The 16281-nt window shown below is 42.1% G+C and overlaps 1 long non-coding RNA gene and 1 other non-coding gene across 2 annotated transcripts in view; one reads left to right on the forward strand and one right to left on the reverse strand.

The window, feature by feature from the left end:
• The window catches only part of LOC122198477, a 267549-nt gene that overhangs the window by 125656 nt on the left and 125612 nt on the right, over positions 1-16281 (forward strand). The window lies entirely within an intron of this gene.
• Positions 3337-3438, reverse strand: LOC122198982. The gene has a single exon (XR_006193267.1). It is a non-coding gene; the product is annotated as a U6 spliceosomal RNA (small nuclear RNA).

Here is a 16281-nt window from a genome sequence, read left to right on the forward strand (position 1 = left end):
TTTTATTATTTATCACAGCTACATTATATATATAGTGTTAGCTATTTTATTCTATTATTCGATAGAGCAGCAAATAAAATGTGTTATAAGATTAGTAAAATGCCACGGTCTAAATGCCAGTCGCTTCTTTCTTAGCTGGTTCTATTACAAGATTCAACCAGGCTCCTCCTCTGGTAGCCAGCCTGCCTGCCTGCCTCTCTCTGCCCCTTCCCTTCTTGTGTTCTCTCTTTTTCTCTCTGTCAAAAGTAAATAAACATTTATAAAATAGCTCTCTGTAAAATGCAACTGTGTGGTTGAAGGGATTGAAAAGGTGGTTGTCAAATAAGGGATTGTATGTAAAATACCCGGCACGGGCCCACTCTTTGCAGGGATCATATTAAATGCGTGCTCTTGTCCGTCTGCCTGCCCTTCCTTCCTTCCTTCCTTCCTTCCTTCCTTCCTTCCTTCCCATTCTCTTCCCCTCTCTCTCCCCCTCTCTCTCAAATAGCTTTTATTTATTTATCGTAGGAACACACAGTATGAAATCTACCCTCTTAAGTTTTAAGTGTGCCATACAGTGTTGTTAGCTATAGGCAGGGTGTTACAAAGCAGATGGCTAGAACTTACTCATCTTGTATAACTGAAACTTTATGTAACATTTTGCAGGAAGTAAACAGCCGTTCAGAATGTGCTGTTATGACAAGCGTCCTGAAGGTGGCAGCAGAGGTCTAATGTTTGGAAAACGTGGAGGGTTTTTGTGGACACGAAGACTTGAAGGGGAGGGAAGAGTTATCCCACGTCCTGTTTTTGTATCTTAAATTCCCCTTTATTATTATTACTGCTGGGAAGGCATGTGTCAGGTTATTTCGGGAAGCTGCTCTAACGCAAATCATGTCTGGGAAGTGGAAGCCTGCTGTTGTCATTAAAACCTGAGGCAAAATGAGAGCATTCGTGCATTAATAGGATGCAAGGAAGTGAAACTGATGGTGAAGGTGAGATAGAGGGTTTAGAGCAGTAAGAGAAGGGCTGGGTTTGGGCAGGCACGTCCTTTGGCCCCAGGGCTCTGATCTGCAAGGAGAGGCACAGCCAGGGGAAGTAAGGGGAACCCCCTAAATGGGCTAGAGTGGAGCGCCCTCTTGTTCAGGTTTAAGGCTTGAACTCCCGGAACCACCTCATTCATAAGCTTTAAACACCATATAGAGTCTACAATGTCTGTGTGTACAGATTAGATTCTTTGTATCTAATAGAGATCAGGAGAGTAATAAAGTGGATAAAAAGAGGCCAGGAACATTGTCAAACATCCAGATAGTCACTCTCTGCAACTAAATGTGAAATCTTCATATAAACCACCAGATGGCACTATTGCACCATAAAATACTTCCACTGACTGGTTCCATCTTGTAAGCTAAGTAGAGCTGCTACAACCACAGGTGTTTCTCCTTTGCAGCAGTAATTGGAATTATGCTTATATGGAGCAGTTATTTGCACTTTTTCCGTAAATGAAAAATACAATTTTTTTGTTAGTAGTGGCTGCTTTAGGTACTTCAGTTATTGTTTTGGGAAGAAGAGAATCTAAAAGTTGTATTGTCTCTGACTCTGTGTATTTTATGATTCAAAATTATGAGTGAAAAAAAAACAACTAAGCAACATGTGAATTGAGATATAATATCCCCACTGTGAGAATATATCACAGTTGCTGCGAAACTGCAAGACGAAAACAACATAAAATTCTCCAGTTCATAATTCACTCTTTGAATTGCAGCCTGTTGTTTTTCTCCAAAAGCATAAAAACAAAATAGTTGCAAAATATGGTTTATATTGTTTGCATATTTTATAACCATTTATGTATAAAATAGGTCTTTGTAGGGGCGCCTGGGTGGCTCAGTCGGTTGAGTGTCTGACTTCGGCTCAGGTCATATCTCACGGCTCGTGAGTTCGAGCCCTGCGTCGGGCTCTGTGCTGGCAGTCAGAGCCTGGAGCCTGCTTCAGATTCTGTCTCCCTTTGTCTCTCTGCCCCTCCCCTGTTTGTGTTCTCTCTCTTTCTCTCTCTGTCAAAAATAAATAAATAAATATTTATAAAATAGCTCTCTGTAAAATGCAACTGTGTGGTTGAAGAGATTGAAAATGTGATTGTCAAATAAGGGATTGTATGTAAAATACCCGGCACTCATCCCACCCTTCACAGGCATCATAAGAAATGCATGCTCTTGTCCCATTTCTTAAGAAATGGGGTAAGTGCAGCCATCCTTCATGGGAGCAGCCAGTGAAGTATCAGGCCGTTGCTTTACTGGAAGCATCACAGGGGGAGATGTCTGCTATGACTCCCAGGGCATGAAAAGCATGGGTTCTACCCTTCAACAGACACTGCAGACCACAGTGCTCAACAGTGAACCATTAACACCTTTTGAGAATAGCTGATCCATTTTTCCCTGTTTTGTTCCATTTGTATTAAATCTCTAGGGCAAATTTAAAAGGGCACCTCTGGGGGCAATTTTTGCTGGGATCTGCCTGGTGTATGGTTTCTTTGATAGCTTCAGAGCAATAGAACATTTGGTTGCTATGGTGACAATGCAGTTTCAAGACACTATTGGATAATCCAGAGGGTAACAGGCAAAGGTGAGTGGCCTTAAGAGTTGGGATCATCCAGTCTTCAACGTAGATTCTGATATTCATGAATTGATGGGCTCCTGGTAGGCATAGATGGGGTGCATTCCTTAATTAAGCAAGATCTCTTGTTTGGGCCATTTAGACTCCAGTCATTCATGAAACTTTTCTTTCCCTTTCCTTCCTCCCTTCCTTGGCTTCCTTCCTTCCTTCCTTCCTTCCTTCCTTCCTTCCTTCCTTCCCTCCCTCCCCACCACCAGTTTTTCTTTCTTGGTATGCTAATGCCTTAATCTTTCTGTATTCCATTCATTTTGGTTTCAAACATTAGAAGCAAGTACTTTATTTGACTTATTTCCATTATGGGCTGAGTTTTGCTCTCCTTGCCCCCTTCCTATGTTGTAGTCCTAACCCCCCAGTTCTCAGAATGAACTGTATTTAGAGATGGGTCTCTAAAGAAGTAATTGCAGATGAAAAAGGTGATTGGGGTGGGCCCCAATCTAATGACTGGTGTCCTTATAAGAAGAAATTAGGGCCCAGACACATAGAGGGGGAAGACCCTGTGAGGACACAGTGAGAAGCCAAGAGAGTCCTTGAAAGCAATCAACCCTGCATACCTTGATCTTAGATTTCTGAGCCTCTAGAGCTGTGAGATAATAATTCTCTGCTGTTGAAGCCACCCAGTCTGTGGTCCTTTGTTACAGCAGCCCCAGAAAACTAACACATCCGTGTAGGTGTAGGTTATTATTATTTTTCTTAAATATGGAACACTTCAAGAATTTGCACTTCCTCCTTGCACAGGGACCATGCTAAACTTCTCTGCGTCATTCCAGTTTTAGTATATGCTGCCGAACCAGTGCTCCCGTTCGATTATTTAATCACCAAATTTACCAGAGGTTTTTTTTTTTTTTTTAAATTGGCTGTTTTGGACTGACTGTCACAGCACACTCAGAAATTGTGACCGCATTTGCGTGTGTGAGCAGACACTGAACTACCTATAGAATTTCTGAACAGTTTTATGGCACTTCTGATGGTACGACACATGAATTCATTCTCATCTATAATATTGCTGCTGTTCATAAGCATGCTCAGGAATCAGAACAGTCTTAACAATGGTGGTGGTGAATGGGGGGGGGAAGGAAGGAACCCCATGACCAGAGATAAAATTTTGGTCTACAATGTCCTCTTCCTGTTTAACTGGCATAGCTCTTCTTCCTCAATATCACAGACACAGGTGATAGCGCTCATTAAAAACCCTGTATTTGGGTGAAAATAGCAAAATACTGCAGATGGCAGCATGACATCAAACATGATTTATTTTAGAGCAAAACTACTGCCTCATTTAGAGCAAAACTACTGCTTTCCTTTTTTTGTTTTTTCTTTTTTTCCCCTTTTTCTTTTTTCCTAGTGGGTAAGTTACTGGAACCTTTTAAAAAAATGATTATTTATGGTGCAAACTTGGAAAAGCAATTATGCCTGTTTTTCAAGCTCTCTTCATGGCCTGGGTTTACCAAGTACCAATCAGCAACATCCCCTTGAAAGGCCTCTAGGCAAATACATTCTTATTCTAGCTACCCACTTGGAGAACCCCAACTTGGATTTGAACATATTTTGAAATTAAACTTCAGAGATGTTCCCAGCCTTCTTTCAAGTTCCTAAAGATAAGTTTACCAAATGTTAAAGTAATAGTTATTCTCAGAACTCACAGCAATGGAGTGATAAGACTGAGAACTGCCTTTTAGACTGTGGCTCACATGCTACTCTGTAATGGATGGAAGTGTTTGCCCCCATTCATTTTCTTCTTTTTTTTTTCTTTTTTTTTTTTTAACGTTTATTTATTTTTGAGATGGAGAGAGACAGAGCATGAACGGGGGAGGGTCAGAGAGAGAGGGAGACACAGAATCTGAAACAGGCTCTAGGCTCTGAGCGGTCAGCACAGAGCCTGACGCGGGGCTCGAACTCATGCAGTGCGAGATCATGACCTGAGCTGAAGTTGGATGCTTAAGCTCAGCACAGAGCCTGACTCGGGGCAAGATCATGACCTGAGCTGAAGTTGGATGCTTAACCGACTGAGCCACCCAGGTGCCCCGCCCACATTCATTTTCAAAATAGTTGCTTCAGGGAACTCCAATAAGGACCATTGTCAGTAAAATCTAAAACTCTAAACCTGGGGCCAGCAAACTTTTTCTCTATAGGCCCAGATAGTAAATATTTTCAGCTTTTTGGGCCACATGGCCTCTATCATGCTCTGCTGCTGTATCCTGAAGCAGCCACAGATAATACACATACCAATGGGCATAGCTGTGTTCCAATAAAACTTTATTTACAAAAGCAGGCAGGCAGATTTGGCTCTGGACCAGTGTTTGCCAACATCTGCTTTAAACCTGGGCCTGCTGTCTCTCTGAGGAAGACTTTGTATGGAGTGTTTAAATTCATCTATACACTTTGCCTTCCCTCATTTTTTTCTCCTCTAAATGTTGCTATTTTCCACACATATTTCAATTATGGCCTTATGTCATCTTTTTTGGAGGTAAAATGTTGGGTTGGGTGGAGTACGGAACTGACTGTTGAGCTTGATATTGTAGATCAGACTAATCATGATGTTGACCTGGGCATATCTCATTTTTAATTTTTTTACATTTTTTTTAATTTAAAATATTTTTTTTTAATGTTTACTTATTTTTGAGAGACAGAGAGAGAGAGACAGAGAGAGGGAGATGCAGAATCCAAAGCAGGCTCCAGGCTCCGAGCTGTCAGCACAGAGCCTGATGCGGGGCTCGAACCCGTGAATCATGAGATCATGACCCGAACCAAAGTTGAATGTTTAACTGACTGAGCCACCCAGGCACCCCTCATTTTTTAAATCTTATTTCTTCCCATGGAATCCATCTGGATTGGGTTCAGTCTTAGGGATAAGAGTTTGGGGTTGGGATTGTGCTCAGAGCTGGCTCAGTAAGTATGAAGGTAATGGAGAAAATGCTCTTTAGGTATCTTGGGGGTAAGGCATGTACCTATTAACCAAACAACCAGCTTAGGGAGTAAATCACATTAGTAATTGTATTAGAGATCACGTACATATACATTTACGCATTTATGGACAGAACCCTAGCTGTAATGATATGCATTAAACATATGCATTGAATTCTCAAGAAGTCAATATATTTATTAATATATTTAATCAACAATCAGGTCCCATGGGTGCTAATTCCACATACAGTCCACTTGAGGTCATTTGCTAATGTCTGGTCTCTAGTGGAAGATGGCTTAGATGTAGATAATGGTGATGAATGTGAACATCAACAAACATGAGCTCCTCAAAGCTAATCTTAGGCAGACCTGAGCTCTGAGAGACCCCAAACTGTTTTGCTTCTTGAAGAGATTCCCTTGAGGGAATTTGCCTGCTAGGTTATTTCTCACCTATCCAGACTGGAGCAAATCCCAGAGGACTAAAGCAAATAATTTCCAGGAATTCACTCTGGTAAACTTCTTCTGGGGCGGGTAGAGATGGAGGGATGCTTTGGATAGCTCCTGACCTCACCTTAATTCTACCCTAAGCATCTGAGTGAAGCCTTTGAATATGAAACTGAGACTGGTTAAGGGTATCTCTTCTTTCACACAAAAGCCCCCAAACTACATTCTGTGCAGATATACTTTGTATAGATTAGAATAAAATTCAATAAAATTCAATTAGATCTATACTTTGTATAGATGAATAAACTCTGTCATTTATATGTGTAGTATGATACCCATTGACTAAAACTAGGCAGAAATATGGCCAACCAGCCTTCAAATGTTGACCTGGGGTCATTGGAATTCCTGCTTTATGCCAGTTCTCACAGGGAAGGAAAGGCATTCCAGAGGCTTACCTGTACAATCAGGGACTTTGTCTGTTTTCATCTTTCTTGACAGTTTGGAAATCTTATTGCGTTGTCTGGGTTGCAGAAATAGACAAAACTAAATAGAGAAATCTGCTTTGTGGGAACAGACTTGGAAAGTGTGGTTGCTAAGATAGTGATAGGCTTTATGTAGGGGGAATTTCCATTATAATTATACTCAAAGAACCAGAAAAGTGAATTCACATGAAAAACATACGTTGGGTACTTGGGAAGTGTGCTTTCTGTAGACAGGTTGTATAAAGCCACATCGAGAGAATTCTCCAGAGGAAGACTTGAGAATTTGCTCAAGGCTTTGGGATGAAAAGTACTGCTAAGTTCTTTTAATTATTGGGTGAAATGTGATGGCAAGAGGGAAAAAAATATACAAAGTGGATTTATTTTCTCATGCTCCATGGATAATTTTGGGGAAACATTTTCCTTTTCCATCCTTATTTGACAAGCTTTGGATATGTATTTTCACTGCATACCTAAACATCTTTCTTAGGTTCTAGAACTGTGCTGCCCAATATGGTGGTCACTAGCCCCATGTTGCTATTATGCACTTAAAATGTGGCTACTGTGACCAAGGAGCTGAATTGTTAGTTTTATTGAATTTCAGTTAATTTGAATGTAAGTAGCCACGTGTTATGATTGGCCACTTTATTGGGGCAGCACAGATCTGGAACATCTCCATCATCACAGAAAGTTCTATGTAGATAATGCCCTGTTCTACTGTGTGAGAGATCACATTTTTATCCACAGAGTTGTTTTTCATATCGAAGACTTGATTTTCTCCGAGCTAACAAAGTGTAGAAAAGAAGGCTATGAAGAAGGTAACTTTGCTCCCATTTTATTCAGACAGTACTAACATTTTTTCAATACGCTTTCCTCCTGTTCTGAGTAATTCTATTTATTTTTATCTGTAACATTTTATATTTGTTTTTTCTTTCTAATGAAGTTAAATACAAATATAGTAATTTCAGGAAAGTCTTTTTTAATTAGCTGTGCTTGAAATATTTTCACCAATCCTCTGTGTGATAGCTGAGTAACCAATCCCATATCCTCAGTGAAAAAGTCAAAAAAGAGAGGGAGTCATTTTCTTTATTTGTGCTAAATAGGAAAATGCTGTGGTTTACCAACAGAAAATTCAGAGGGAGGAAGCTTTTGAGGTCTTCAGAATGGAGTCAAAGATGGGCATGTTAACTTACCTTCCTGCTCTCTTGTAATTTCTCAAGAGGATATCTGTGAATATCTAATTTAGGCTTTTTTTTTCTGTTTTTGTTTTTGGTATTTTATTAAATACACATTAGCTTCAGGAAAAAGAAGGAAAAACCTTTATTTTTATTTTTTAATTTAAAATAAAAAAAAAATTAGGGGCCCCTGGGTGACTTGGTTGAGCGTCTGACTCTTGGTTTTGGCTCAGGTTAGGATCTCACAGTTTCATGAGTTTGAACCCCAGTCAGGCTCCGTGCTGACGGTGTGGACTCTCCTTGAGATTCTCTCTTTCTCCCTCTCTCTCTGCCCCTCCCACACTCATGCTGTCTCTGTCTCTTTCAGAATACATAAATAAACTTTAAAATAAAATAAACTAAAATTAACAAAATTAAAATGTATTCAGTGTACATCAGCTCTTTCCCCTTACACACACACAAAAATCCAGAAAGTTTTTGATGCACTTTTACATATTTGTTTTCCTATTTGAATAATGGATAAAAATTGAACAATAGTTTACACATTGATGTCTGGAGGATGTGTAAAAAACTTGAAATATGTTGACAGAAAAATTTCTCAGCAAGCACATTTGAGTTGACAGTACATTTCTTTGTTTCTCAAGGTCAGTTTTGCAGCCCAAGAGACTATGGACCTGGAAATTCATGCAGTATTGCAGGGACTTTAATTTTTAAGTCATGGTTTACAACCTTATGTTAGTATATTTCAGGATGTATGTAATGATCTCAAAATGGTTATATACCATCAAAATGGTGACCATAATTTTCTTATAATTCCATCAGGAGAAACAAATTGAAAGTGAAATGCATTAAAATTACTAGGGAGCAGGTTCCCTGAGGGAATTAATCCTGTTTTGTTCCTTAGGTAAATCCGAGTGCCCCCAAAGTGCCTCTGCTGTATTTGGTTTCTATAGATTGAATCCATTTATTTTTATTTTTTATTAAAAAATGTTTTTAGTTTATTTTTTGAGGGAGAGAGAGAGAGAGAGAAGGGGAGGGACAGAGAGAGAGGGAGAGCGAGGATCTCTACACTGTCTGTGCAGAGCCTGATGTGGGGCTTGAACTCACAAACCATGAGACCATGACCTGAGCTTAAACCAAGAGTCAGATGCTTAGCCAACTGAGCCCCCCAGGCACCCCTAGAATGAATGCATTTAAATATGAGAATCAGTTTGTCTATTATTATGGAGTAAGAAATGCTATAACCACAAGAACATTGGGGAGTGGGGCCACCTCTGCATGATTTTCGAGGCTGGAGACCCTACTGTCCAGAGAGGCGCGTGGTGATTCAGGATAACAGCCCTATGAGCCAGGCTTAGGCTCCTGCTCTTTCCATGTGATTGTTTCCTATATTGCAGACAGTTTGCTGAAAGGCAGATCCAGTGTTAGAGACCAGGCAGGGTTAACTGTCCCTCCTGGCATTTAAACTTTAAAGAGCTACCCCGCTTTCTGATTGATGTCAGGGAGAAGCAAGAAAGTCTAGGAGAGTCATTCCCCAGGTCCACCTCAACACCCAGCTTCGCATTCCCTCCCCTTTATCTTGTCTCATCTGTAGATTGTCAGAAAAATGCATCAGCAGCATTGCACCCTGCTCAAAAGATTGCCAACACCTTCTCCAAATAATAGTGATCAACATATTTAATAGACTTCAGCTGTCTTTTTGGGAGATCTGGCACCGAACTTAACTGAAAAAGAGAGTCAGATTTTTAAAAAGAGGCACTGCTTTATTGCTTAAATGTGGAAATAATAGAGACCACCAGCTGAGCTAATAGTTTTTCAAAAAAGAAAGTTAAACATGTCCGTTGCCGCTTCAATAGCATACACATAAATGGAAAGTGACAAAGGGGAGTAATATGTGAAAAGGGGCTCGAGTTTGTCCCCCAGACATTATTATTCAGAGCTCTCTACCAACAACAGTGATCTGCATCTCATCTGAAGAAGCTAAGAAACAATCTGCAAATCCTCCAACCGTGCTATCTTCAAATAAATAAAAGCACAGTACAATTCACTTTTCAATGTTTCCTTCCCTCCCTCCAACCCTCTCTTGCCTGTATTTCTCCCTGAAAGTGATTCTTGACTTTGCACTTCCCTCTTGCCCTTGGATGCTGGCTGGACTCCAAGCAGCAATGGAAACTTGTGAGTTTGGCAGACCTGACTTGTGAAATTATGCAGTTTGGTACATTTAGTCTATTTAGCTGAGATGTGAGAGCAGTGACGTGATGTATTCAGGGAAAGGCATGATTCTTGACAGCTGTTGAGAGTCCTTAAAAGAAATATATGTTCCCTATAAGCTTTCATTCTAAAGTTGGTACACACCTCCAAGGTGGCCCAGAAATCATACAGCAGCCCTTCTCTTTTTCTCCCCTTTTCTCTTTTCTTCCTTCCTTCCTTTCTTTTTTCTTTTCTTTTCTTTTCTTTTCTTTCTTTCTTTTCTTTTCTTTCTTTCTCTTCCTTCTCTCTTTCCTTTCTTTCTTTCAATTCTTTTTTCTTTCTTTTATCTTCTCTTCCTTCTCCCTTCTCCTCCTCCTCTTCTTCTTCTTCTTCTTCTTCTTCTTCTTCTTCCCCTCCTCCTCCCCATCCCCTTCTTCTTCTTCTTCTTCCCCTCCTCCTCCCCATCCCCTTCTTCTTCTTCTTCTTTTTCTTCTTCCTCAACATTCTATGAGCTAATTAAGCTCTGAAAAACCATTCGAACACAGGTAGGCCATTTCAACACTACCAAAAAAAAAAAAAAAAAAAAAAAAAGAGGCTGATAGTTGAAATCTTGTTTTCTCTGACCCTGCCTCCAATGTCTCAAAAACTTTTAATAACAAATAGATAAAACTCCACCGAGGACAGAAAATCTCCCCACCCCAACAGTTTTGTATTAGTTGAGTCTCTTGTCTCTTTCTGCATCTGAGTTTATAGGTAATCTCTTTTAAACTTCTCCAACTCCTCAGTTTTATATATAAAGGGAGGTGAGAGCTCCTAGGACTTACTATAAAGATAGGACTTAAAACTCGATGAATCTTGAAAAATCGGTAAGTGAAAGGAAACCTAAAGTGCCAGTTTTGACTTTCCCATCTGGCTGGTTGTGGCTTTTATTTCCTCTGCACCTGCCTCTCATCCTTTTCTTTGGGAACAAACACAGTCAGCAGGGTATCTAGAGAGGATATTAACATACTCAGGTTTCTGGTTTGGGAAAAGCAAGTCCCCTGTCCGCCTACCCCCCTCCTGAAGTGAGGTGTGGAAGCATCATGATGTTTTATTGCACCGATGAGAGAGCAGGAGGCAAAGATAGATTAGGTTTTGTGGAATGGGGAGGCCAGGAAATAAAGGTGGCTGGTTCTACTTCCATGGACAGTGTGCACCCGACATTTGCTGCCTGCCCATCCATGTTCTCATCCTTGGACGTAGACATGGGCTTGCCTTCCTGGCCACCTTGTTGCAGCAAGAGTTACTATGGGTGTTGCCACTGGACTTTGTAAGGAAGTCTCACGCATGCTGTCTGTGGCAGATTGCAAAAGGTGGTCTCAATCCTTCACCCCTCCTTGTGTCCACGCTTCTTTTCAGTGTGACTCTTCCATCAAAAGGTAGCATCTGTTTCCCCACTGTTTGCATGTGGGCTGATCTGCTATGGTCTCTAGAATGTGGTAGATGTGATGATGAGCCAGTGGTTGATGGGCCTCTGTGGTAGGCAGAATTTCAAGATGACCCACAGTGACCCTCACCCTTGTGTGACCCACAGTGACCCTCCTTGCCTTGACTCAGTCAGAACCTGTGACTATGATGAGCTATCACTCTTATGATTACATTCTAGCAGAAGGGATTTTGCAGAAAATATAATTAACTTTACAAATCAGTTGACTTTAAGACAAAGGGAGTATCCAGGTGGGCCTGACCTAATCATATGAGCCGTTGAATCTGGGTCTAGAGGTCAGAGATCTCTGAGATCTCTGAGAAAGTCAGAGATCTGAAGCCTGAAAACTATTTGAAGTGCCCTTTCTGATTGGAGAGGGCCATATGATAAGGAGTGTGGGAGACCTCTGACTGCTGAGAGTGACTGCCAGCCAGCAGGGAAACAAAGATCTCAGTCCTACAACCACAAAGAATTAAATTCTGCCAACCCCAAGAAAGATTGGAAGCAGATTTGTTCCCCCTAGAAGTCTCCAGACAAGAACTTAACCCAGCTTGTTTTCTGCCTTGTGATGCCCAGAACAGAAAAGCCAGTCATATTCTGATGAACTTCTTCTTTTTTTTAAGTTTATTTATTTATTTTGAGAGACAGAGAGTGCACAAGTGGGGAAGGGGCAGAGAGAGAGAGAGAGAGAGAGAGAGAGAGAGTGAGTCTCAAGCAGGCTCTGTTCCACGAGTGCAAAGCCTGAAATGGGGCTCAAACTCATGAACCATGAGATCATGATCTGAGCCAAAGTCAGACATTTATCATACTGAGCCACCCAGGTGCACCTGAACTTCTGATTTATAGAACAGTGAGCTAATAAATGGTTGTTGTGTTAAGTTCATGGTAACTGTTACACAATAGTAGACAACTAAGACAGTCTCAAAAGACCTGTGCATTTCTGTCCTCTCCTGGAACCTTGCCAAGGACAATGAGACCATGTTCAGACTGTCCTGCAGTGAATGAAGCACCTCAGCTGACAGCTGGCTCGCTTCTAGAAGCAGAGCCACGTAACCACCCCCTCCCCCACCCCATATGCCTGAGGGAGCTCAGCTCACGGTAGAACCACCCAGCTTATCCTAGATCGGTAACCTGCAGAATCATGAGTGCCGTGGTCTGAGTGTTTGTGTTTCCCTCAGGTTCACAGGGTGAATCCTAACCCCCTTGTAATTAGGGCCTAAGGGCAGAACCCTCATCAATGGTATTGGTGGTCATATAAAAGAAGCTCCAGAGAGATGCCTTCCCCCTTCTGCCCTCTGAGGTGACAACAAAAAGGTGGCCATCTATGAACCATGAAGCAGGCTCTCACCAGGCACCAGATCTGCCGGCACCATGATCTTGGGCTTCCCAGCATCTAAAACTGAGAAATAAATGATTGTTACTTATACGACCCCCCCCCCCCCCCCCCCCCCCCCCCCCGTTCTCTGGAATTTTGTTATGGCAGTCTGAACAGACTGAGACAGTGAGCTATAAAAAGACTGTTGCTTGGTCCATTATGTTTTGGTGTGGGGTGCTACACAGAAGAATCTCTGTCTTTGCTCAATGCTGATGTGTACGTTATCACCTTTAGGGGGATAGGCTGCTTGTGTCGTCCGGTGACAGGGCCTTACTTCGGTGAGGTATTCAGGTGGAGCCCTGCCTCAGAGCTGATGAAACCGTGGCATGGTTTTGAACAGTATCATCGTACAGGCTGGGTCAAAATTGCTCATTGCCTCTCCAGTTCATGCTAGAAACATAATCAATGTATCAACATTCATTGTGACCAGGAGTTCAGGGTACACGATTTTTACAACTCAGCTTTTCCCAGTCGTAGACAGGATTGTAAATTGTAAATATGTAAAACATGAAAGTCGTTTTGCCAGATTTTTGATTACGGCCGAAAGCAGACAGGCTGTGGCAGACAAAAACACGAAGATGAACACCTTGCGGTGGTGGGCTCATGTCAGAGTTTAAAGTCGTACAGACAAAGGGGCGCCTGCGTGGCTCAGTTGGTTAAGTGTCTGACTTCAGCTCAGGCCATGATCTCTCGGTTCCTGAGTTCGAGCCCCATGTTAGGCTCACTTCTGTCAGCCTGTTGGCAGAGAGCCCGCTTCAGATCCTCTGTCCTCCTCTCTCTCTGCTCCTCCCCCACTTGTGCTCTCTCTCAAAAAATAAATAAAAATATTAAAAATAAGTTGTAAAGACATTTATAAATAAAGGCAGTGTGCCTCCGTATGAGGGTCTGAAGTGACCTTAGTAAATTCAGGGATGCTGTTTTGCATACTTGGGTCTCTTCTTCAGTGGCCACAGCCTGTTTTATGTTTCTTAGATAGACAGGTAGTTCTGTGAAACAAAGATGTGGGAGGCTCCATTTTATTTTGACTCCTGGTATGGATATTAGGGATCCCAGATTTAGAACTTTCAATTTCTTTTTTTTTTTTTTTAACGTTTTTATTTATTTTTGAGACAGAGAGAGACAGAGCATGAATGGGGAGGGGCAGGGAGAGAGGGAGACACAGAATCGGAAGCAGGCTCCAGGCTCTGAGCCATCAGCCCAGAGCCTGACGTGGGGCTCGAACTCACGGACCATGAGATCGTGACCTGAGCCAAAGTCGGACACTTAACCGACTGAGCCACCCAGGCGCCCCTAGAACTTTCAATTTCTATAGCGTTTCAGTAACAGGAAGACTGTTGTGGCATCCAGTGTTACCATCTCCATCAAGGAGCTCTGATGATGGCCTACCTCCATCCCCAAGGGCCATGGCAAGGGAAGGGAAGAATAAGCAGTGAATTGCAAAGAACAACACACAGGTTCTGAAAACGTCAGACAGGGAAGAGCTATCTGTGTGAAAGAACTGGGCGTAGGAAGCTGAATTCAGCATTAGTGACCCGGAGAGAAAAAGAGAACCAAGTGTAGGGTATGAGGATGGGTTGAGGGGGTGGATATGAGTATTCAAGTCAACTGTTGAGAGGCCCACAGGTGCATCATTGGTTTCTCTGATATGGTGACCTGTAGGTCTGTCACAGCAGAAGCTAACTCCTGGAGGCTTAATGTGTATCACAGGATACTCAGCTGGAAATTGTTGTGGTTGCTGACATGGGAAAGAGAGTCCGTGCTGCCTGAGAGAAATGCTGCTCTGTATACATAAATGAAGACTGGGCTGTGGGTTCAGCTTTCAGCTTTGTCCAGCAAAGCCAAGGATGGCAGAAAGGATTACTCAAGACCCTACAAGTTAAGAGAGGTGAGAGGGAGGCTAAGGGAAGTCTCCCCGAGCTGCTCTCAAGCTCCTGTATTTATTAGGCATACATCAAAGGGAAGACATTGCGCAATATGTCAATGGCTATGTGCCAGTAAGAATGTATGGAAAGCTCGTGCAAAAAAACAAGGCATTCTCAAGACTACAAAAGAGCAGATGCCAAAAGCAGGGTGGAGAACAAGATAAGATATTCCATAGATAAAATAGTCTAAGGAATTCATGAGCACAGCCAGGACCCAACCCCTATATACTAGATACTGGTCATTAACCAGATACTGGTCAGCTGTTTTCAGCATGTTAAGAAAGTAGTGTAATGCGTTTCCTATAATCTCCTTAACCAGGACATACTATTTGATTTCCCACACTGGGCAATTTGTATAAATGCTATCACTGCTCACTTGTGGGGGAGGTGATGAGCAGAGGGAAAGCTGACCCCCAGTAAAGCCCCAATCTGGCGTAATCCCTATTCTAGAAGAACCTGGGTATTACCAACAAGCAAAATTTGATCTGGAAGGAGAGATAGGTTTCTGCAGGACATTTGGAAGAGGAGAATAATGGTGAGGACTGAGACTCAGCAAAAGCCTGGATTTTTCTCATTCAGATGGAAACTCTTCCTCTGGAGATGTGGGGAATCTCACAGGCTTTGGGTGTATTTGCTAATTGTGCACTAGCCATCCATTATACATTTTATTTCTTTCTCTGGGAAACATTATTCACATAGGTTTCTTTATCCTGACCTGTGGACCCCCACCTAGTCTCTTTACACACCCCACCCCTCACAACCCCAGCCTTCTTTTGTTCTGGGCAAGGAAAGAGCAGTTTAGTGGACCAAGTCTCAGAGGGAGAGATGCATAAGTATGTACATGACCCAGAATCTCCTGTCTTCATGAGTCCCCTTCACATATGCACCTGTGCATACCCTCTTTGGAGACCTGGGACATTCCTTTACTACAGCGTCCATTGTATTGTCTTTGGGAGTCAACTTATTTCCACCACACTAGACCCTGTGCTCCTGGCACACGAGTCCTTTGTTTTATTCATGTCTGACACTCAGCACACATCACAGTCCTGGCACATGTGGGTACTCAAATATCCATTGAATAAATGAGACTAAATGTGAGGGTACACATATGACCAGTTTTCTTTTAAAATAATTTTTTTGTCCATTTTTTTTTAAAGATGTGAAATCTTGAAGAGACAAAGGTTCCTAGGCATTATATTTCTGTGCAGTATGTAGGGCTAGAAATAGCTGCTGTACGGAGGTGGTACTTCAAAGGCCGCAGGAAGCGAAGTGTTGCCATATTTGATCTATAGCCTATATCAAAGAACAAAAGGGCAGGAGACACTGGGTAGTGGATGAAAGCAAATATCTTGTTTCAAGTTCAAAGCAGTGCTTTTGCGACCTGTTACATTATCAGGAGTGACACATCCCACCCGTGCATTCTGGACAAACCTTTGGACACACACCACCGCTGTCTGGGCTTCAAGCTACTGACAGGTCTCTTGGCTGTAAGCATGGGTTGCCCAGTCCTGACTGAGGTGTGGTTGACTCCAGTGACTGCTTGCTTCTAAGCCAGGTGTGTATTTTATTTTCTGGCAGAGCTATTGTTTCGTTACTGTCACAGAACATCAGATTTAGGGGATATTTAAGGGCACAGAAGGAACAATTGAGTCTCATTCCTGAAATGAGATGTTTTCACTGGCAA

Source organism: Panthera leo, chromosome C2 (assembly GCF_018350215.1).
Source record: "Panthera leo isolate Ple1 chromosome C2, P.leo_Ple1_pat1.1, whole genome shotgun sequence".
Lineage (NCBI taxonomy): Eukaryota > Metazoa > Chordata > Mammalia > Carnivora > Felidae > Panthera > Panthera leo.